General features: G+C 50.6%; 1 long non-coding RNA gene and 2 pseudogenes across 1 annotated transcript; 1 reads left to right on the top strand and 2 right to left on the bottom strand.

Annotated features, from left to right (window-relative positions):
• Nucleotides 1–6,186, top strand: part of LOC139604398 (zinc finger protein 418-like) — a 133,122-nt pseudogene extending 126,936 nt beyond the window's left edge.
• On the bottom strand, nt 1,768–3,629 carry LOC139604416 (uncharacterized). The gene is made up of 2 exons (XR_011683977.1): nt 3,130–3,629; nt 1,768–1,945 (listed from the first exon to the last, which is right to left on the bottom strand). It is a non-coding gene; the product is annotated as an uncharacterized lncRNA (long non-coding RNA).
• Nucleotides 6,187–9,775: 3,589 nt separating the features above from the next.
• Nucleotides 9,776–21,981, bottom strand: part of LOC139604397 (synaptonemal complex protein 1-like) — a 33,414-nt pseudogene continuing 21,208 nt past the window's right edge.

Raw genomic sequence — 21,981 nt, 5'->3', positions numbered from 1 at the left:
GTGGCCAGGCAGAGCTGTCAGCAAAGGAAGGGCCCAGCCAGGTGGGGCAGCCGGGGGATGCCGACAGCCTGCAGGGACAGAGGCGCAGGGCAGGGACACCGTGGGACAGCCTGGGCTGCACAGGGCACAGGGATGGGCAGCAGCTGCAAGACAGCCCTGCCAGAGCCAGCTTGGGCAGCACTTTGGCCATGGCTGCTGGGCCTGGGGCCAGGAGGGGACAAGTGACCCTTGCAGGCCTGGGGCCTCATGGCCTCCTTGTCCCTGCTCAGCAGCCTGGCAGGGGCCGCCCCACGGTCCTGCCCCTGGCATTGCACATCCCCACATGCCAGTGCCCATCCCGGGAAGAGCCCTGAGCCAGGAGGGAGGGACAGGATCTGCCTGGCCAGGCCTTGGCCCTTTGCATTCCTGAAACACATCCAGGTGTGCTCAGCACCAGAGACACCTTTGCCTTGTTTGTGCCACCTGGCATCACTGCCTGCAGTGTTCTGCTCTAGCTGGAACCTGGGGACACTTTCTCAGTTGTGTCGCTGACAGGGATCTCTTCAAAGTACAAGAAACTTCAGTGTTTTATTAGAACTGAGTTCTTGAGGGTTGTGACATCACTGAGGGGATGGTGACATCACAGAACTAGCTGTGACATCACAGAGCATATTATGAGGCCATAGAGAAGAGTCTGCCATCACAGAGGGTGGCTCTGTGGCATCAGAGAGTGGGTTGTGACATCACCTAGTGGCTGTGTGACATCATAGAGCAGGCTGTGACGTCACAAAACAGATTGTGACATGACAGGGTGACTTTGGGATATCAGTCTTCTGTGATTTCACAGCACTGCTGTATGACGTCACACGGTGACATAGAGTTGGCTCTGTGACATCACAGGGGCAGCGTGACATCACAGGGGCAATAATAGTGACAATAGCAAAAAGAAGAATTAATAATGGTAATAAAAACCCTGCCATGCTTATACTTGGTTTGCATGGCCAGGTTTTGGTAAGGGGAGCTCGAGGAGCACCTTCTGTGAGAGGCTGCTGGAAGCAGCTGCTCCTCTGTGTCCCACAGAGTCAATTCCAGCCAGCTCCAGGATGCACCGGCCGCTGGGCAAAGCTGGGCCACTTGGAAATGGTGGTAACACCTTTGGGGCAAGAGATTTAGGAAAATGGGTGATGGTGTAGGTGTAACTGTGAGCAGGGAAGAGCAGGGTGAGAACACGTGAGAGGAACAACTCTGCACACCCCAGGGCAGGGCAGGAGGAGGGGCAGGAGCTGCTCCAGGGGCTGGAGCTGATTGCCCTGAGATTCCCTGGGCAGCCCCTGGGGAGGCAGCTGGGCCCCTGCAGCCCATGGAGGGCCCGGAGAGCAGAGATGCACCTGCAGCGCCTGGAGGAGCCCGTGCTGGAGCAGGGGGTGCCTGAGCAGGGGCTGGGACCCCATGAGAAACCTGTGCTGGAGAGGGACCCAGCAGGGACCTGCAAAGCCGTGGAGAGAGGAGCCCACGCTGGAGCAGGGTCCTGGCAGGACTTGTGAGCCCATGGGAGAGTGAGGCAGCTGCAGCAGTTTGTGAAGAGCTGCTGTCCGTGAGATGAACTCACCCTGCAGAAGTTCATGGAGAAGTGTCTCAGGAGGGACCCCTGGCACAGCAGGGGAACGACTCCTCTCCCCGAGCAGCAGAGAAACAACGGGTGATGAACGGAGCAGAGCCCCCAGTGCCTGTCTGCCTGCACCACTGCGGGAGGAGCAGAGCTGGGAAGGAGGGAGGAACAGGCAGAAGGTGTTTGTGAAGCTTTATTTTACTTCTCACTATCCTGCCCTGATCTGGATAGAAAGAAATTCAATTAATACCTGTAATTTCAAAAATGTTTTGCCTATGATGGCATTTGCTGAATGATCTGTCCCAGTCCTTAACTCAAGCCATGAAGCCTTCATTCTGTTTTTTCTCCTGTCCATCTCTGGAGGCGAGTGAGAGAGCAGCTTTGGTGGGTGCCTGGCATCCAGGCAGGGCCAAATGGCTACAAGTTTCTCTTTTCTTTTTACTTTTTTTCCTTTCCCCTTTCCTTTCCTTTCCTTTCCTTTCCTTTCCTTTCCTTTCCTTTCCTTTCCTTTCCTTTCCTTTCTCCTTTCCTTTCTCCTTTCCCTCTCTCATTCTTTCTTTCCTGTTCTTTTGTTCTTTCCAGAGGTCACAGTGCAGAGGTTGAGTGGGGCTTTGATGGAGGGAGTGGAGGTGGCGGGGAGTAGCGGGGACAGGAGGCACAGGGCTGTGGCACAGGGACCCGAGGGGCCCGGGCAGCTGGCAGGGGGCAAGGCCTGTCCCCCTGGGCCAGCAGCAGCCCCGTGCCCTGCCCAAGGCGCTGCCAGCAGGGGCTGGGCCCCAGAGGCAGGGGCAGAGCCCAGCCCCGGGGGCGGCGTTTGTGCCCCGAGCCCCGTCCAGCCCAGCCTGCCCCGAGTGCGCAGTGAGCGCTGGCACGGCTGCCCTGGACAGCGTGGCCTGCTGGGGACACTGAGAGCTGCCCCGCTGTGACCCTGCCCTGGGCACTGCACAGGCACCAACCCAACCCCAGCCAGCAGCACCCCTGGGCACGGCCCAGGCACTGGAGAGCATCACAGCCAGCCCCGCTGCTGCTGGGGATGTCCCAGGCACCAGAGCCCATCCCAGCCCTGCTGCTGCTGGGGATGTCCCAGGCACCAGAGCCCATCCCAGCCCTGCTGCTGCTGGGGATGTCCCAGGCACCAGAGCCCATCCCAGCCCCGCTGCTGCTGGGGATGTCCCAGGCACCAGAGCCCATCCCAGCCCCGCTGCTGCTGGGGATGTCCCAGGCACCAGAGCCCATCCCAGCCCCGCTGCTGCTGGGGATGTCCCAGGCACCAGAGCCCATCCCAGCCCTGTTCCTGGGATGTCACAGCCCCTACAATTGTACCGGGTGTGGGAAGAGCTTCTCCCAGAGGTCAGCCTTGACCCAACACCAACGCAGCCAGCACTGAGGGAAGCCCTGCCAGTGCCCCCAGTGTGGGAAGAGCTCCGTGCGCTGCTCCAGCTCCATCCCCATGGGAGGATCCGCGCTGGATGATCCCCAGTGACCCCGGTGGGCAGAGCCCCGGTGATCCGTGGTGCCGGTGATCCCTGGTGGGAAGACACCTGGCTGGGGGCTCCACATCCTCCTGGCTCCTCATGGCCTGGGTCTTCTTTTCACATTTCTTCATTCTTTCCAAGCTTTTACCCAAAACCTGGGTAAAAATAAAGATGTTGAACTAAGATGGGGCTTGAGAAGTGGGGGGCTGTTCCAGAGGTGTGGGGGATGCTGGGTCCGAGGGAGCTGAGAGTTCCTGGGAAGGACTTGGGGCTTGCTCAGGGCTTTGGGGACACGAGGCCGAGCGGCTCCGGGTGCTTTGGAAGATGCTGGTGGAGATTCTGGGGCTGCTGATCAAGGACTTCCCGGCCTGGAACTGTCCCTGTGTCCCCTTGTCCCGCTTCCTGGTGTCCCCTGTAGCGGATACCCCCCTCCCTGCTGTCACTCCCCTTTCCTCCGCCCCTTCCCGTGTCACCCCACTCCCAGTCCCGTCCTGCTCCATTCCCAGTACAGGCCCCATTCCCTGTCCCCTGTCCCCATTCCCCATTCCTCATTCCCATTCCCTGTCCCCATTCCCAATCCCGGTCCCCATTCTCATTCCCATTCCCCATTGCCCATCTCGCATCCCCATTGCCCATCTCCCATTCCCATTCCCTGTCCCCATTCCCATTCCCTGTCCCCACTCCCCATTCCCTGTCCCCATTCCCGGTTCCCTCTCCCCGGACGCCGCCGCCATCGCTCCGGCCCCCCTCGCCCCTCACGTGACCGTGCAAATTCCGCCCTGCTCCCGCCCACCAATCCCAGCGCACAAATGCTCCCTGATTTGCATAACCACGCCCTCAGCTTCGGCCCCGCCCCCGCCGGCTGCAGCCGCGTCCGGGCGCTGTTTGCTCCCAGTTCCCTCCCAGTGCTCCCAGTAAGAGCGGGACCGGCAGGGAGAGCGCTCCCAGTTCCCGCCCGCTGCTCTCACCATCGTTCCCAGTGCTCCCAGTATCGCTCCCAGTGCCGGGCGTGGCTGGGCCGCTTTGGAACCCCCCCAGGCCAGAACGCGGCTGCTTTTGGGTGCCGGCACTGCCCGGGCCGGGCTGGGAGCGGAGGAGGAGCGGGAGGGAGAGGAGGGCCAGAGGAGGAGGAAAAGGAAAGGGAAAGAGAGAGAGAGGAGCGGGAAGAAGAGGAAGAGGAGGGCCAGAGGAGGAGGAAGAGGAGCAGCGGGAGGAGGAGCCGCAGCACCAACCCCACGCGGTTCCCCCGCTCGGGCCGCGGCTGCCCCGGTTCCGCCCCCTCCGGAAGCCGCAGGTGGGCGGGGAGGGGGAGTCGCCCCAAATCCATGGCGGAGAGGGGCGATCCCGGTGCAGAGGGACCCCCGGCAGCCTGGAGGGGTGGGGGAGGCTGGGGATGAGCGGGGTCCGGGCCCCCCGAGGCTGAAAGGGGCGCTGACTTCTCCAGCTGCACTTGGGCACCGGGACCATCAAACCCGACACGCTCAGCCCTTGTTTTGCCCCCCAAACCAGGATTTCCCATTCCCAAACCTTGGCCAGGTGGCGGAGGAGGCTGCGAGGAGGAAGAAGATGCCCCAGGACACCCAGACAGGTGAGGAGGAAGTCAGTGCCCCTTTCCCCCTCTCTCCTGCTCCATCTCCCAGCCCAGCACGGCCCCCGGCTGCAGGACAGCCCCACTGCTGATGCTGTCCAGCCAGGGATGCACTGGGGGGATCTCCTTCCCCTTCCCTGTGGCACGGAGGCAAATCCCATCCTCTCCTTGTCCTTCCTCCCCCAGGGAAGGAGCTGAGCATGGAGAGCAGGGAGGACAAATCCCCACAGCAGAACCTGGTGGCTGAGGCCCGTTTGGAGTGGCTCCAGGGCACAGGAATCCAACGGGGAGGAAAAGTCCCCGAGATCCCACACAAGGAGGGGCTGCAAACGCAGATCACGGGGATCCGAGGAGGAAAGACCCACCTTGGGCCGGGAAGGTGACCACAGGTCAGAGTTGGGGGTCCCTGAGCAGCTTCAGGATGGGGAGAAGTCCCACAAGTGCTCGGAATGTGGGAAGAGCTTCAGGTGGAGCTCCCGCCTGAACTCCCACATGGGAATCCACACCAGGGAGAGGCCCTATGAGTGTGGGCAGTGTGGGAAGAGCTTCAGCCACAACTCCAACCTGATCCGCCACCAGTGCGTCCACACCGGGAGAGGCCCTACGGATGTCCTGAGTGTGGGAAGAGCTTCAGAGCCAGATCCAGCCTGATTTTCCACCAGAGGAGCCACACGGGGAATGGCCCTACGAGTGTGATGAATGCAGCAAGAGGTTTCAGATCAGCTCCAATCTCCTCCATCACCAGCGCACTCACACAGAGGAGAGGCCCTTCCGATGCCCCGACTGCGGGAAGGGCTTCAGGGACAAGTGCAGCCTCCTCAGGCACCAGCTCATCCACTCCGGGGAGAGGCCCTACGAGTGTCCCAGGTGTGGGAAGAGCTTCGAGACCAGCTATGAAGTGACTGCCCACCAGAGGAGCCACACGGGGGAACGGCCCTATGAGTGTGGGGAGTGTGGGAAGAGCTTCAGGACGAGTGCCCACCTGAGTGCCCACCAGCGCATCCACAGTGGGGAGAGGCCCTATGAGTGTGCCTGGTGTGGGAAGAGCTTCTCCCAGAGGTCAGCCTTGACCCAACACCAATGCATCCAGCTGTTGTGTTGTCTGTATAAGTTGGACTGTTCTGTTCCCCCTATCATGCAATGGTTCTGCCCTGGTTCTCCCTTTCCTCCTTTATGCTGCCAGTTATCCCAACTCCTCCCCAGTTGTCTTGGAGATTAATGTACCCTTTCTCAAATCCCTCCCCGGTGCCCTGTCCGTCACTCGGCGCTCCCACCCTTCTCTCTAGAACTCTCTAGAAACTTTCAGCTAGAGCGTCGAGTGATTGGCTCAGGGGCTGGGGCCCCACCCTCAAGTTATCCCCATTGGGGTTTTCCCTAAGTCAATCTTTTGTATCCCACTCCCCTCTGAAACCCTATTCGTCCAAGGACTGACTCCTCCCCTGTGTCCCTCCCTCCTTATAAGCTGTTGCAACTTCCCCCTCGCTCTCTTTGGTTGTCGGTTTCCCCTGGGACCCAATAAACCTGGATTCACCACAGCTGGAGAGCGCTCTCTCATTTCTGCTGACTGTAGCCATAAGCCAAGCCATGTCCTGCCACAAGGTAACACTGCTGTCACGGCACAGAGCGTTTGCCTTAGGTGCTGTCCCCAACCACGGAGATCGGGATAGTGCCCCCCTACTGCTAGCGGTGCTGGACAGCCGGCCGGGACGTCCGAGAAGGACAATCAATCAATCTTTCTCCAGCTGGACCGCTTCATCCAGCACTGAGGGAAGCTGTGGGAGTGCTCCCAGGGCGGGAAGAGCTTTGTGTGCTGCTCCAGCTCCACAGCTCCATCCCTCATTGGAGGATCAGCAGTGGATGATCCCCAGTGACCCCGTTGGGCAGAGCCCTGGTGATCCGTGGTGCTGCTGATTTGTGTTAGGAAGACACCTGGCTGGCTCCTGGCTCCCCGTGAGCACCTGGACACATCCACAGACCAACATCAGAAATCCATTGTGGAGAGCTGTCGCCCTGACTTTTGAAGATTTTTCTAAGCCTTCTGATGTTTACATTCTTGTAGCAAACTTTCTCACATACTTCCTGTAAATAACTTACTGTTTTGCATTCTTTTATGGAGGAGAAGAAATTTGATGGACTGTTGGTTTGTCCAGTGTCATTGGAGAGGTGGCACTGTCACCCTCCAATCCACTGTCACTTTTGGAAAACTATAAATGTTGGAGTCAGGAAATAAACTTCCCTTTTCTCACCTTGAGAACAGTGGTGTGTGCGCTCGTGTTGTTTCATGTCCTATAGCGACATGGAGCAGATTTGTCGACTTCTGACCCCAGAAAAATCTCACTTCTTGCGTCTTCCTGGTGGCATCAAGTAACGCTGGGTGGCCTTGGAGGTCTTCTCCAATACCAATCCATCATTTTAATTCTCTCTGCCCCACAGGCATCTTCTACAACCAAATCGGGTCAGACTGGGGCAAAACCCATGATTTTGGAGACAGTGGGGTTGGAAACCCCTCCAAAAAAGGTTCTTCTCACCCACCCAAGCACGTGGATGCTCTTCTGGCAGGGACACATAAATCCTTTTGGTTTTGCCTTCAAACACAAAGGTTTCTGTTCATACTTTTGAAAGCCCTGAAATTGGGGTAAAAATCAAGACATTGAACTAAGGCTTGGATAGGAACACGTGGGGACACAGCCCTGGGTGGGGACCTGAGTTGGAAGTGGCCATGGACAGGGACATGGGGGGGGACACAGCCATGGATGGTGACATGGGAGGACATGATCATGGATGGGGACATGAACTGGGACAGCATCAAGGCCACCACCTGTGCCACCACAGTGCCACCAGCACCTTCATCTCAGCCATGGCGCTGCCTGATGCAGTTCCTGCCACCATGTCCCCCCTGCCACCATTGTGGTGTCCCAGCCAAATGTCACCACCCACCAGGGCAGGATGGGAACTTGTTCAGCTGGTGACAAGTGGCCCAGGAGAGAGTGACAGCCACCAGGGTGTCCCAGGGCCACCGCGCTCAGGGGACCCCAACCACCCCTGGGGACAGGGCAAGGGTCAGTGTCACCCACAGGGGCCATGTGGGCCCATGCTGGGTGTCACTGGAGGCGTCCTGGTGGCAGCATCCCCACAGGTGTGGTGACATTGTCCCCTGGTGTGTGTCCTGGTGGCATCGTGTCCCTTACATGTTGATGACCCAAGTTCCATCATCCTTGTTCTCCTCCCCATTTCTAGAATGTTCCCCACTCCTGCCTTCCTATTGGTTCCCATTGCCTGCAGCTCCTCCCCTGAATCCCAGTTGGTTGCTGCCCTTTTGTCCCGCCTTTGCACCACCCTTGTTCCCTCTGCCCATTGGCCCTCAGGCCCAAAGTGCGCTGGTGTTTGCAGGGGTCCCAGGACAAGGGAAGAGACGAGAATCTTGACTCCATGTTTCAGAAGGCTGATTTATTATTGATGATATATGTTATCTTAAAAGAAAATGATATATTAAAACTATACTAAAAGAATTGAAGAGAGGATTTCATCAGAAGGCAAGCAGGGAATAGAAAAGAATGATAACAAAAGCTCATGACTCTCCGAGAGTCCGAGCCAGCTGACTGTGATTGGCCATTAATTAGAAACAACCAACATGGACCAATCAAAGATGCACCTGTTGCATTCCACAGCAGCAGATAATTCTTGTTTTTCTTTTGCTGTGAGGCTTCTCAGCTTCTCAGTTTCAGAAAATATCATGGCGACACCAAAGCTCCCCCTCCCTTGTCCCATATAAAAGCCTGGACCCTGCTTTGTTCTTGGTTCTTGGTGCCTGGACCCCTCGGGTGTGTTGGCCCATAAAGCACCCCTGGAACTCCAAGCAGGGATCCCCTCCCGCCTGTTTTCCCCCGAGCTGCAATCGCCATCGGCCTGGTGCTCGCTGAGCCATCCCTTTCCTAGAGGAGACGCCCTGGGGAAGGCAGTGCCTGGTGCTGGGGATGGGCACTGGGGACTGCTTTGGGCTGGGGAGACTGAACTTCCTTCCAGGGGCTTCTCTGGGGCAGAGCTTGGATTTGGCCTGGAAACAGAGGGAAGGTTCCAGGAGGTTTTGTTCCTGCCCAGAGCCGAGGCCTTTCCTGTTCCTCATCCTGCCCTGGCAGCGAGGGCTTGGGGAGCACCAGAAAGGGGCAGAGACGCAGCTGGGACAGTGACCTGACTTGACCCCAGGGCATTCCCAGACCATGTGGAAGAAGAATCAGTCTGGAAAGAGGGGGAAGAAGCAGAAAGGGGGGGGATGCTGGCAGTGATGGCATTTGTGTCCCCAGGTCACCATTGCCTGGGCTGGAGCCCTGCTCACCTGGGCACGGATGAACACCCACCTGCCCGTGGGAAGCAGGGAATGAATTCCTGGTTTTGCTTCCTTGCACAGCTTTTCCTTCCCCCATGGACCTGTCTGAGTCTGAGCCCAGGAGTTTGGGCTCTTTGTCTCTTTCACTGCCAGGATTCTCCCCCATGGGGTGCTCCAAGGAACTGGGCCTGAGGCCAGAGAAGGAGACAGGAGAGATGGAGCTGTGCACTGTGGCCATGGCAGCAAGCAGGGCACCCTCAGCCCATAAATAAAATCAGGCACAGAAACGGGCAGATGGGATTTTACACCCTTCCCTGCTGCTTGCATTTCCTGCAAGCTTTCTGCAGTGTTGCTGGCAATATTTTTGTACTTTTTCAGGTGATTTACACAGCACCTCACAGGACACACTCACAGGATCAGGAGAATTCTGTGATATCCCATGGATTCATGTCCCTAGGAAATACCAAGGCTCTAGTTGATTAGTTACTGTTTGAGTCCAGAAGTGGGCAGTACAAACTTCCATTTTTCACTTTCAAGTGCTCATGGGGAAAGCACAGCAGATTCTTCCAGATCTCTGCACAATATTTGTTAGCTACATACAATAACAAATCTCATTTACATCGCTGCTCAACAGCTCAACATAAGGAACCCAAACTACTGGCCTATCCCTAAGACTACACAAAAAGAAGAAAACAAATCTATTTTGCTTCCCACTTCACCTGCATTTGGGATTTTTGATTTTGCATTATATTTTAACATGTAGTTTTCTTGTTATGTCTAGGCTCTGAAGTAGGGTTTGTCGCTGTTGTGAAACCAAGATTAATCAAGGATTAATACAGAAATAGATGTTCTAATCTATCCTTGGACTTCTGCTGGTCCCTAGGAAGGCTGGTGGGTGATTTCTGTCTGTGTTCAAATATTTAAAGCAATAACAAATAGTCCCATACTTGATATTTCAGATAAACAATTTAATGGCATCTTAACATTGTTTTCACGATCTTATACTGTGCGTCTTTTACTCCTTATGAAGCTGAAATCTTTTTAAATACAAGCAATTCTACTGCAATTTTAGAAGTTTCAAAACCATTTTAACATACTGAAAACAAAACAGTCTAAAAAGACAGGTCTAACAGCCATTAAAATGCAGGAAAAAGCAAGAGGACTTCAGGTAAAAGAACATACATTGAACAGCAACATTTCTTCCACTATGTATTTATGTGTTAAGAAAAATGGAGTAAATTTAAAAGAACAGAAGTTCTTTAAAACCAGACTTTCTAATGCCAGAAACAGCTTTGAAACAACTTTCTATGCAGTTCTATTTATTTCAGAATTTAAAATTGGCCAATTTTTGTCCCAACATTTTGAAGCACAAGGGAGGAAAGGTGGAAAAGGCTCTGCAGGGGTTGCAGTTATAGATCTATAAAGTTCATATGTGTGAAGGAATGAACACAGTATTGAACACACTGAGTATGACAGAAAAATGCAACAAAGCACTAACTCTGAGAGAAAAACAACCCTGCAAGCAATGCCAGGGCACTGGGTGTTTCTGCATTTTAAGCAAAGAACTTTACAACATCTTTAATTTTCCTTTTCCTGTCCATTTTGGAGAGCGCAGCCCAGCCCGCCTCGCGCATTCTCCTCATGGGTTTGAGTTTCAGAGCAGAGCCTGGAGATTTCACACTGGATGGAGCTGGGGTCTAGGAAGGAAAATAAAGCCATCCTTTAGTTTCTGTAAACAATCTGATTAACTGCTTGCTTTAATCTTAGGAAAGGCTAACATACCTTTTTTGGTGCTGTGGAATGTAATTGTGAAGCTTGTGGATAATCTTTGTACAAATTTTTAAACATTTCTTCTTCCGAGACTATGCTCTAATAAATGAAAAAGTTACTTACTCACACTATATTAAAAACTACTTTTTCTTTCCCCCTAAGGATATTAAACTATGAAAAATAAAAAACATTAAGATGTCATTATAAGGCAAAACAGTTCAATAAAAAGCATGTTAATTATGTACATACAATTCCAGAAAGAACCAATCAATTAAAAATATACCCATAAATATTGGCTTGAATGTGGAAGCCCAAACTCTTTATTTTCATTCTCAGAGCCAGCAGTGAGCACAAAGAAGTGCTCAGCACAGGATTTGCTCTCTGACTCTTACCAGGAGGTCAGTGTGCTCAGAGCTGTCTGACTGAGTGTCCAGCTGCACAAGCACTTTCTGCTTTTTCCTGTTGCTCTGCTCTGAAGGCAGGTTTGTGCTTCTTCCACTGTGCATTTTATCCATTGGAGGAGTCTTGATAGCATGTCTGGGAAAGAAAACGTTTCTATTTTTAGATTTTATTTTGTGGGGCAAGAATGGAATCTAAAGCCCAACTCAGGAGCCAGTTTACAGTCTGAGTGTCCAAGAATTCACCTGAGAGAAATGGTGGAACTCTTCTCTTTCCATCCAAACACGAAGCAATGACCCAAACAAAGTGGGGTGGGGTGGAAATAGCATTTTTGATATTATTTTTGTTGCCAAATGAGGAGAATGAAGGGGAAGCTATGGAAGAGCTGAGTTTCATGGCACATTGTATTTCAGTTCTTCATGCTTATCTGCAGAAATTCAGGTTATTCTGAACTGTAGCCACTACATGTGGACCATATCAAACATCAAAGAAAATGGGAACAAACAAAACTGCAGGGAAAGGCTTTCAGAGAAAGATTGATAGCTATATCAAGATTGGTGTTACTTAAAATAGTCTTTTCACTAGAAGTTAAACTGAGAAGCATTGAATGGTCCAGTGCAGTCCTTTTTCAGACAGATAACATCAAAGTGGTGCTGGATTCCATTGCTCCAATATGAAACCCACAAGTGAACTCCTGACAGGGAAGAAGGGTAAGTTCTGCAGTCAGGACTACTTTGATACTTTGACCATTTTTACAGCTAGATCAGCTTTGTTCTCTTCCATAGAGGAAAAGTGCCTTTACAAATGGACACTTTTAAGACTGAGTAAAACAATTCCAGAGACATAAAAAATCAACAACTGAGCAAGAAAAATTACACAGTGGGAGCCCTTCCAGAAACTGCTGTCTAATATCTCCATGGAATGGTAGGACCCTTTAAAATCCCTTCTTATCCCAGGGAAAAAAAATCATCTACAGAGAAGTAAGAAATACAGGCAGAAAAATGCAACAAGAAAAATTCACTGTTAGGAGTTACAAAACTTCAGTGTTGGACTGCCCAAGGGGCTTCCTGCACTGAAGGAGATATTTTTTATTTTTATCTTTTTTATTTTAGGAATATAATTTGGAGACTTTCTATTTTTACATGAGTAGATTCACTGTATAGATCTATACAAGGTTTAGGAGTCCCAGGAACATAAATTTTTATTTTCTATAATTTAAAAAGTTTGAAGTCCAAAGCATTCCAATGTCTTTTGTTGAATGCAAATAAATTATCGTGGCACTTCAATTGATTCTACACATATGAACACTACCAAATTCTAAAAGCAATTACAAAGTTGAAGTTACCTTGTGTTTCTTTTCACTTTCAGGAATCATACTGTGAGAGTGCTCTTTTACAAGATTCTCCTACAAAAGAGTTATGTGAGAGCAAGGAAATATTTCTTTGAATTCAGTTGTTAAAAATCTTCTTGGTGTAATTACAGAGCACAGTCTATAATCACAGACTGTTACAAAGCTCACACAAAAATAGGACCAGGTTTAGTACAACCTCAGCATTCAAAAGTCACTGAAAAACCCCTACAGTTTAGGGAACTTTTTTGCTTTAGCTAGTTAAAGTTAACTAAAATAAAGGAGAGTTTTGTTTTGTTGTTTGTTTATTTATATATAATCTATAATCACAGACTGTTACAAAGTTCACACAAATACATGACCAGATTTAGCACAACCCCAGCATTCAAAAGTCCCTGTTTTTCTGTTCAGTTTCATTTCTTATCCAACTCCTCCCACAGCACAAGCCCAGGCCACACCTCTCACCCCCACTGCTCAGTGAATAAAAAACTCCACCTTCTCTTCAATTTCTGCTTTCAGTTGTTCCTAAAGGGAGGCCAGTTCACTTTTCAAACATGACAGCTCATTTTCCTACAAACCATTAAATAAAGGACAGGGTTAACTATGCACAGCCCAGAAAAAAGAAAACAGTCCCAAGTGAGACAGTAATTAACAGGGACACTCATTAGGTACACAAGAGAATTCTATTTGCTTTTCAACCCTGTACTTGAAGCTTTGCTTTAGCTTGTTTAAAAAGACTGAAGCACTATAAGAAACAGGAACTTGATCAGAAATGTAGAGAGCTTTTTGGAGAATTGGTTAGCTGAGAAAGGACATTCCGATGTGATACCGATGGATAAGGGTAAGAGAAACAAGCTGGGAACTGAGCAACCGATGCCCAATTACTGATGAAGGTCACAGTGACCTTCTCTAAAACGGGAAGACGGGGGAGAAAATTGCTTGCCAGAAAATGTAGTTATCCCAAGGTAGAGAAATTAGAAGAATGTACACATAGAAGCAAAATAATTGTTAAGAGATAGAAGTAGGTGTGTTTGATTATAGTGTGCTTTAACCAATAATGAGCTCAGATTTTGCAATATGCATAAGCTTCATTAACACTAATATAAAAATGTGTAAGCTTTCAATAAACTTCGAGATTTGCTATTCATCGCATAAGGTGTGTCGCATCTCTCCCGCCGTTACGACAAATGGTGACCCCGGACGTGTTCCTTCGGGACTAGCCACGGTCGGAGGCGTAAAAGTCAAGTGCAGGTCCTTTCGCGGCTGGGGACGGCAAAAAACACCACTGAAAAAGGAAGGTGTTCGTGCCCCGGGTGACCTCAGAGGAGAGCCCGGCTGCTACGTGCTGCCGGACCTGAATAGAGCCGCAAGAAGCGCGCAATCGTCGTTGAAATGGATAAAGACAGGCAAGCAGCATATGATTTATTTACTGACTTTTTACGAGGGCGTCAGATTAGAGGGATAGATTTACAGAAAGAACTTCCTGGGTTGTTAGCTTATGGGTGTGCACAGGGGCTTTTTCGTAATCCACATACAGTGCATGAGTTGTCGGAATGGCGTATATTCGGAGATAAGCTGTGGCGTGCAATCATAGATGAGGATAAGACCGCGAGGGAGTTGGGAAATTTATGGCGAGTCGTGCATGCTGAATTCTTGAAATACCAGGCAGAGGAAAGAGCTGCCCAGCAGACTAGTGCAGCCCGTGAAAGCAACAGGAGTTGCAGAGACTGGTTTGGGTCCCCGCCGATACAAGCTCCTGCTCTAAAAAGCAGCTCCCTGCAGCTATCGGCTTCTGCCGCGGGCAGTAGCCCCCCCGCGCGTATTCCAGCCGTGCCGTCCGCGCCGCCTGCCCCGGTGTTAAACCCTGCGCCGCCTCCGCCTCCTCCCGCTCCGGACCCGCACCCTCCGGAGCCCTGCCGCAGCGCACAGCCTGCAGCCGCCCCGCCGGAGAGGCTCGTGCCGGCCCCGGCCCTGGGCGACTCAGCAGCTGCAGCGCGGCCGCCTCCCGCTCCGCAGCCGCCAGCACCGCTCCGCAGCCGCCCCGCCCCCGAGCCGATGGGGGGGCGGCAGGACGGGCCTTCCACCCCCCGTGGAGCAGCGGGCTCCGGTGAGTCCGCCCGCCCCGCGGCTGCCCGCAGCTATCACCACTTCGGCTAAACCTGCCTTCAGCCCGCAACCGCCGAGAGCCTCGGGGTAGACCTAGCAACAGCAGCAGACAGTGATTTTGGTGACTGTTCACCCAAGAAAAGTTCCAACGGGACTAAACAGACCACTCATTATTGATGAATTATCTGTGAGAGTTTTGCTTTTAGGACATTTCTCGGCTACAGTGTTAAGATTGTTTGTTTTATCTAGAATAATGGACGCTGGCTATGTAGGGGAGAGTTCTATTATGCTGTATATTCTTTTTCCACCTATGCGAATCGAACAATGAACTGTTAGATGCACTTTGACCTTTGTTAAAGGGAACTGATCCAGCACAGCCTGTTCGTATAACCCCTGAACGGGCTGAAACACTGCAGCAGATATTGGTCTGTGTTACACAAGGCAGTGTTCAGAGACGTGATTTTGATTTCCCTGTACAGCTGACAGTTTGGTGTAAACAAAAATTTTTTACTGAGTGCACTTACTTAGCATAACAGAAAAACGGGGGAGATATGGGCCTTAGAATGGATATCTCCTCCACTTCAACAACATAAAACCCTTCTTCAGAAAATTGACATTTTAACTGATTTGCTCAAAAAGGGTCGTGATAGGACAGTGGAGTTAGATTTAATGCCCAAAAAGATCACTAAAGTCCTTATCAGATGCTATAACTGCTTACACAGATGCAAGAAGAAAATCAAAACAACTGTTACTCATTATATGTTTAGAAAACTGGGCTGGATGTCATGTAACATTTAAAATTATAATTTAACCTGAATGTTAGTTTGCACAAAAAAAAACAACTCCCTCCAAACAACAAAAACAACAAAACTTCCACTCAAAACAGATACTAAAAAATATAATAGACTTCCAACCATAATATTAATATTATTATTATTATTATTGTGGACAATTTTGATAAATAATTACCAAAAAGAATATATTCATCCCTACTGTTTAAGCATCAATTGACTTTTAAAACATAAAACATAAACACTGATGTTTGAGGCCTAGAAAACATTCATTTTATTGTTTGAATAATGATTTTAGTCTACAAGAAAACTGTTGCTTAGCTTTTCCTGTAACATCGAACAAAGAGTATTTTGTACTTAGTTGTTATCCTTTTTCTTTGTCCAAGTGAGAACACAATATGTCATTTAAAATATTCTCTCATTTAATTTACATTTTAATCTGAAAGAGAATATAAGTTTAAAAATCATACCACAGCATTAACGTCCCTTTGTACTTAGAAACATATTTCTTGTACCTGTTCAATTTAAAGCAAACCTGCAATACTCTAAGCACCTGACTCAACTTGTAACTTCTCCATCACTTCTTATATATTTTTTTTCCCTCTGAAAATAACCAGTGTGAGCTGTAGCTTGTCTCACATGTGTTAAGTTCTTCACTGGCTTTGCATAAGGAGATTCACGAGCACATGAGTTATTCTACACTGCTTATTTGTCTCAAATATCCAATCTAAAACACATCATCTGATTTGTATTTCTTAATATTTTATAGGTGAGTTAGTTCTGAGTTATTTTTCTCTGTTTCCTGTGTTTAACCAAGATGCTGAAAGACTTTGTTGATACGTCAGACTTCACTGAAACAAAGGCTTCACACAGATCAGGCCTTGGTATTGATGGATGGCTCAAATCTTTAAACTTAGGATCATGGTTACGTTCACTTATTAAGGTTAGCATTGTAGTAGCTATTGTAGTTTTGCTGTTAGTATTAGTTTTGCCTTGTTTTTGTATATGCTTACAGAATATGGTGAGAAAGATGATAACTACTGCATTTAATCAAACTATGCTTGTTCAACAGAAAAACAGGGGAGATGTAGAGAGCTTTTTGGAGAATTGGTTAGCTGAGAAAGGACATTCCGATGTGATACCGATGGATAAGGGTAAGAGAAACAAGCTGGGAACTGAGCAACCGATGCCCAATTACTGATGAAGGTCACAGTGACCTTCTCTAAAACGGGAAGACGGGGGAGAAAATTGCTTGCCAGAAAATGTAGTTATCCCAAGGTAGAGAAATTAGAAGAATGTACACATAGAAGCAAAATAATTGTTAAGAGATAGAAGTAGGTGTGTTTGATTATAGTGTGCTTTAACCAATAATGAGCTCAGATTTTGCAATATGCATAAGCTTCATTAACACTAATATAAAAATGTGTAAGCTTTCAATAAACTTCGAGATTTGCTATTCATCGCATAAGGTGTGTCGCATCTCTCCCGCCGTTACGACACAGAAATGTTCAAGGTAAGACCTTAAAACACTTGGGAGAACAGGGCTGAGAGGGCACAATCGAAATATTTAAAACAAAAGTTTCCTATTCCAAGTGGGAAGTCAGAGCATGACACACTATCTGCAAGAGCAGACACAAACACACTGCTACTCCAATTCATTTCTAGAAACATTTGGAGTTTTTAGTGCCCAGAATAAGATCTGCTGCAGCAGCTTGGGTGGGACTGCTACTGGCAAAAATTAAAACCACACTGGAAAAGTTCCCAGAGAACTGTCTCTGGTGGGAAAGACCCCAGAGCACAGCAGGAAAAAGAAACTCTCTAAGCAACCTGAAAAAAGATTTTTAGAAGTCACAAACTGACTGAAGATCACATCTTTTGTCTCTCTGTGCTGTTGGTGGGCAAGAGGCAGGGATTGGGAAAAAAGGTGTTTTAAAGGTTTATTTTAATTCTCATTACCCATTTTTAATTCTATTAATAATAAATTTTTGATGCTATTTAAGTTTGAATCTGCTTTACCCTCAAAGTGTTTTTCTCCTAATCCTTATCTCAACTTGAATTTTTCTTTCCCCTCCTCTGCTCAACTACAGCAGAGAAAAATGAGTGAATGGTTTTGTTGTGTGTGCCTGGCCCTTAGCCAGTATAAAACCACTCCACAAGGACATCAGCCCCTTCACTGAATTACTGAACATTGGAAAGTACTCCTTACCAGTGCTCTTGCTGATGAGAACTGCTTTTGCTGTTTCATTTTATAGACTTTTAACTCTGCATCTTTTTCTTCAACCATTTTATCATATTCATTCTGGGTTAAAAAAAACCAAACCAACAACAAACTCAAAACATGTGACTAAATGTTACAATTATAGAGTTATCCAGTCTTAAAACATCATTTCTTTCAAACCAGGCTCTTAAGATTCAGAAAGAAAAGATTCATTGATGCTTCTGCAGAAACTGTAAACCAAAAAATGCTCAATTCAAGTATTATTTTGTGGACTGGCAGAGAGTGCTTGATTTCTGTGCAGCAATATGTGCTCAGGACTAAGAGCCAGCTGTGCCATCTTTATTAATGTATCTGCTAAAGATATTGCAAAATAGAGGAACAGAAAGTGTTGTGGTGTGTTTTATGCTTGTTCAGTTTTCCCTCCATTGTTCTCTCAGAAAGTCCTGTCCTGTTACCAGTTTGTGTCAATCCCCAAACCCCTCCCCAGTTGTCTTGGTTACCAAATGTATCTTTCTTGTTCCCCACCCCTGGCAGCCTGCCTGTCACTCGACACCCCTGCCTCTTTTTCTAGAGAGTTCGGGCCAGGGTGTCGAGTGATTGGGTTAGGGGCCAGGGTCTCTCCCGCAACTGTGTTTGATGGGTTCTCCGATCATGCCAATCCTTAATGTATCCCTCTCTGATTTGCTATCTTTCACCCCTCCCACCCTCTGTAAAACCGAGGCTTTTTCCCTGCCTCGGGGCTCTCAGCTTCTTCCACCGAACCTGCACGTTTCCCTACCAATAAAACCACCCCCCCGAAGAAACTGAGGGTCGCCTCTTCATTTCATCCTGCGACTTCGGAGCTCTTTACTGCGGCCACACGTCCGCAAGGCCTGACATCGCCTTAGGCACAAGCCCCTGACTCCGGGTTGGGGAAGTGCCTTACTGGCTGGAGGTTGGCTGGACACTTATCTAGCCTGGGCGTTTCACTTTTCACCGGCCACTGCTCCAGTTTTGGCACCCGGCGCGGGGCCCCCCCTTTTCTCGGATTCGTGGACCCCACGGACGGGATTTCGAGAATCCCAGCGGTCGCGGAACTACCCTGTGGTCGAGCAGACCTTGTGCGCGAGGTAGCGCTCCCCGGGGACCCTGGACGGCAGCTCCTTGCACCTGGGAGTCGTCCTGTCGCAGGAAACCCCTCGTTCCAGCTTTTCGTTTGTCGCCTCCGGACTTCGTGAGTATTCTGCTACTCTCCCTGTCGCCTTCCCCTCTATTGGTGTTTCGTCACCACCCTTCTTTTTCTCTAGACAGGGGCCGGAGGTGGGCACCCTTATTTTTTTTCTTTCGCGTTTACTGGAACGGGGGGGGCTTTTCCGCAGCTGCCACTTATAACATCGAGCGATGGGTGCAAAGTTTTCGCTCTCGGCAGCTCAGAAGGGGCTGTTTTACCAAGTTGTGGGTATCCTAGTTGGGGGGGGTTGTTCCGTTGATAAAAAGGAAGTTAAAAAATTAATCCGATGGCTTTTTTCTGAGTTTCCCGAAGTCTCCCCCGATCTAATTAAAGATCCTGCCTTTTGGCAGAGGGCAAATGCCACGTTATCAAACTTGATTAGATCACGAGACACCTCGCTTTCTCCGTTAGCTTTTTGGATTTCACAAATTCGATCTATCCTGAAAGCAGGAGGAAACTCAGAAAAACCTTCGGTCAGTTTTAGTTCGTGCCCCAGTTCTTCTACTTCTCCCTCTACCCCTAACCCTTCTTCCCGTCCCCATAAACGTAAAACCGGGATTCTGAAGGGTGCAGCGCGCTCCAGCCCCGCGCAGGGTGACCATTCGTCCCCTGGCCCCCTTCAAAATCCTCGGCCCCCCCGCCCTAAGAGTCCTGGCCAGTCTCTTAGGGGCTCCTCGTCTTCCCCTACCTCTCCTGTTCCCGCCCCCAGGTCCTCAGTTTCTAAAACCCCAAAATCCAAAACCCTAATTTCTAAGTCCCCAGTTTGCTCCCAGTCGCCTCCAATTCCCCAAAATGGCTCCTATGGGGCCCAAGATGGAGGCAACCACATGGCTGAAATGGCGGGAAAGCCCTCTTCTTCTCCCCAGAATCCCTTCTTCCCAAGTCCCAACCCCTTCCTGCCAGTCGGCCACTCCCAGTGTTCTACCCCCTCGTCCTTCCCCCCTCCTGGTCCCTCCTCCTTTCCAGAAACCTCCTCTTCAGTAGTCCCTCCCCTTTCTCCTCCCACATCCCCGCCCATAGCTCCTCCCTCGGTCCCTCCCATACCACCTCCCATCTCTCCACCCCCTGCCAGTCAAAAGGTTCCACCCCTTGTCTCCGCCTCCTGGGAGGGTCCCTCGATATCGGATTGCCCTGCTCAAGTTCCCAGCCACGCCCCTACCTCCTCCTCTCCCGGTTCCCACGCTCTCCCTGCCGGCTCCCACGCTTTGGGTTCCGGGGGGGGGGCAGCAGTTGGGAACCGGGAACCGGGGTCTGCTGCGATACCATCCGCAGCCCCGGTTGTTTACCATCCAGAGGGAGATGGTGGGGTGCGTCGCCAGTGGGTCCCCTTACACCATTCACAAATTAAGGAGCTGTGCAAGGCACAGAAAGATTACGGCCGGGACAGCGAATACTTTCGGGGAGTGTTGCAGGCAACACTTACCGAAGCCGATGTCACCCCCTCTGACATCCGGCGCCTCTTCACGTGTCTGCTCAATCCCACCGAGCGGGCTATGTGGGAGGCAGCCTGGAAGAGGGGAGTGACGGAGGCCCTCCCGAGCCTGTGGGAACGGCCCCACACGGGGCTGGACCTAACGGGCAATGTCCTGGCCATCGATCAACTCCTTGGGACCGGCAACTGGGCAGATGGGCACTCGCAGGCGAGTGCCATCCCCCAGGAAGCACTCCGGGAGTCAGCGCGGGCAGCCGAGAAGGCGTTCCTGGCGCTGCTGGGGGCGGCTCCTCTCCTTTCTTTTTCCAGAATCTTTCAGGGCGCCGAGGAATCTTTCCTCGATTTTGTCGAGCGTCTTCGAAAAGCTGTCGAGCAGCAAGTGGCGGACGAAGTTGCCCGGGAACATATCCTGAAGGAAGTAGCATCCACGAATGCAAACTCTGCGTGTAGGGATGCCATCCTCAGCCTCCCGATGCACCCACCCCCCTCGCTGCACGATATGCTCGAAGTCTGCACCCGGAAAGTCCTAATCATGCCATCTAGGGAGGGAGAGAAGAGAAAACAGCTGCCACCCCGAGTCAGCGCCGCAGAAGAGGCGCCTGAAAACACCTTCTCTGAAGCCACCTGCCGCTCGCCTGCTCCCGGTCCTTCCACCGCCAAATCACCCTGCCATCTGTGCGGAAAGCTCGGGCATTGGATGCCCGACTGCCCGCTGCGGCGGGAATTTTATGAATTCAAAAGGGGGCAGGGACTCCTGGGGAAAACCCAGACAAAAAACTAACATCTGAGCGCAGTTCCCCCCTGCGCCATGATAAAAATAGGGCGGGACAACTAACACCACGCAGGGAGGGGAGATCTCAGGGACCGCCGCCTGCCAAACAAGACATATTCTCACCGGACTTGTCACATGTTGCATGTCTCCAACCTAGACCCGTGCTAACTACCTTTTCTGCTTTCAGACCCTTCCGGCTGCAGCTGACGGAGCCACTACATCTTAAGAACTCCGATTTTCAACTCGTGTCAGTCAGCCCGGAATGCCCAGGAAACTGGGGGCGGATAAGGTGTAAGTACGTCGTTGTCGGAGACACTAAGCACACACCTTTAGAGGTGAACATAATTCCAGGTCTTCTGCCATCTGACCCGGGACTGTTCGCCGTGGGGCTGCACTGTGTCCAACCCCCCACTTTCCTGCCCAAGGGACAGGTGATCGCGCAAGCGATCCCTGTTCCCGAAATAACTTGGGCCCTGGGGTTTCCTCCGGCTGAACTCCAAAATCCAACAGTAGCTTGGGCCCAGGTCCTGGGGCGGGAAAGGCCTCATGTCACCTGTCATATCTCAAAAGGGGGAGAGGGCAAGCCTCTTAAAGGCTTGTTGGACACAGGAGCAGATGTAACGATCATTCCTTCCCGAGAATGGCCGTCACATTGGGAATTGCAAAACGCGCCTGGCCACGTCCGAGGTGTCGGGGGTTTACAATTGGCACGTCAATCAAAGAGCGTTGTACAAATTACGGTGCCGGATGGGCAATTGGCTTCAGTGCGCCCATTCGTATTAGATTACACGGAACCCCTGTGGGGGAGAGACCTCTTGGCCCAGTGGGGAGCCCGAATTGACCTCCCAGCAGCTCCCCAAGTTTTTCGGGCAGCAGTCACTGATGAGCGCCCTACCTGGAAACTGAATTGGAAATCTGATAAACCAGTACAGGTAGTGCAGTGGCCGCTCAACAAGCAAA

This window comes from Agelaius tricolor, unplaced genomic scaffold (assembly GCF_023055355.1).
Source record: "Agelaius tricolor isolate 1412-34295 unplaced genomic scaffold, bAgeTri1.0.p SCAF_50, whole genome shotgun sequence".
NCBI classification, from domain to species: domain Eukaryota; kingdom Metazoa; phylum Chordata; class Aves; order Passeriformes; family Icteridae; genus Agelaius; species Agelaius tricolor.
Note: the sequence above shows the minus strand (reverse complement) of the source record. Positions and strands in the feature narration are given on the sequence as shown.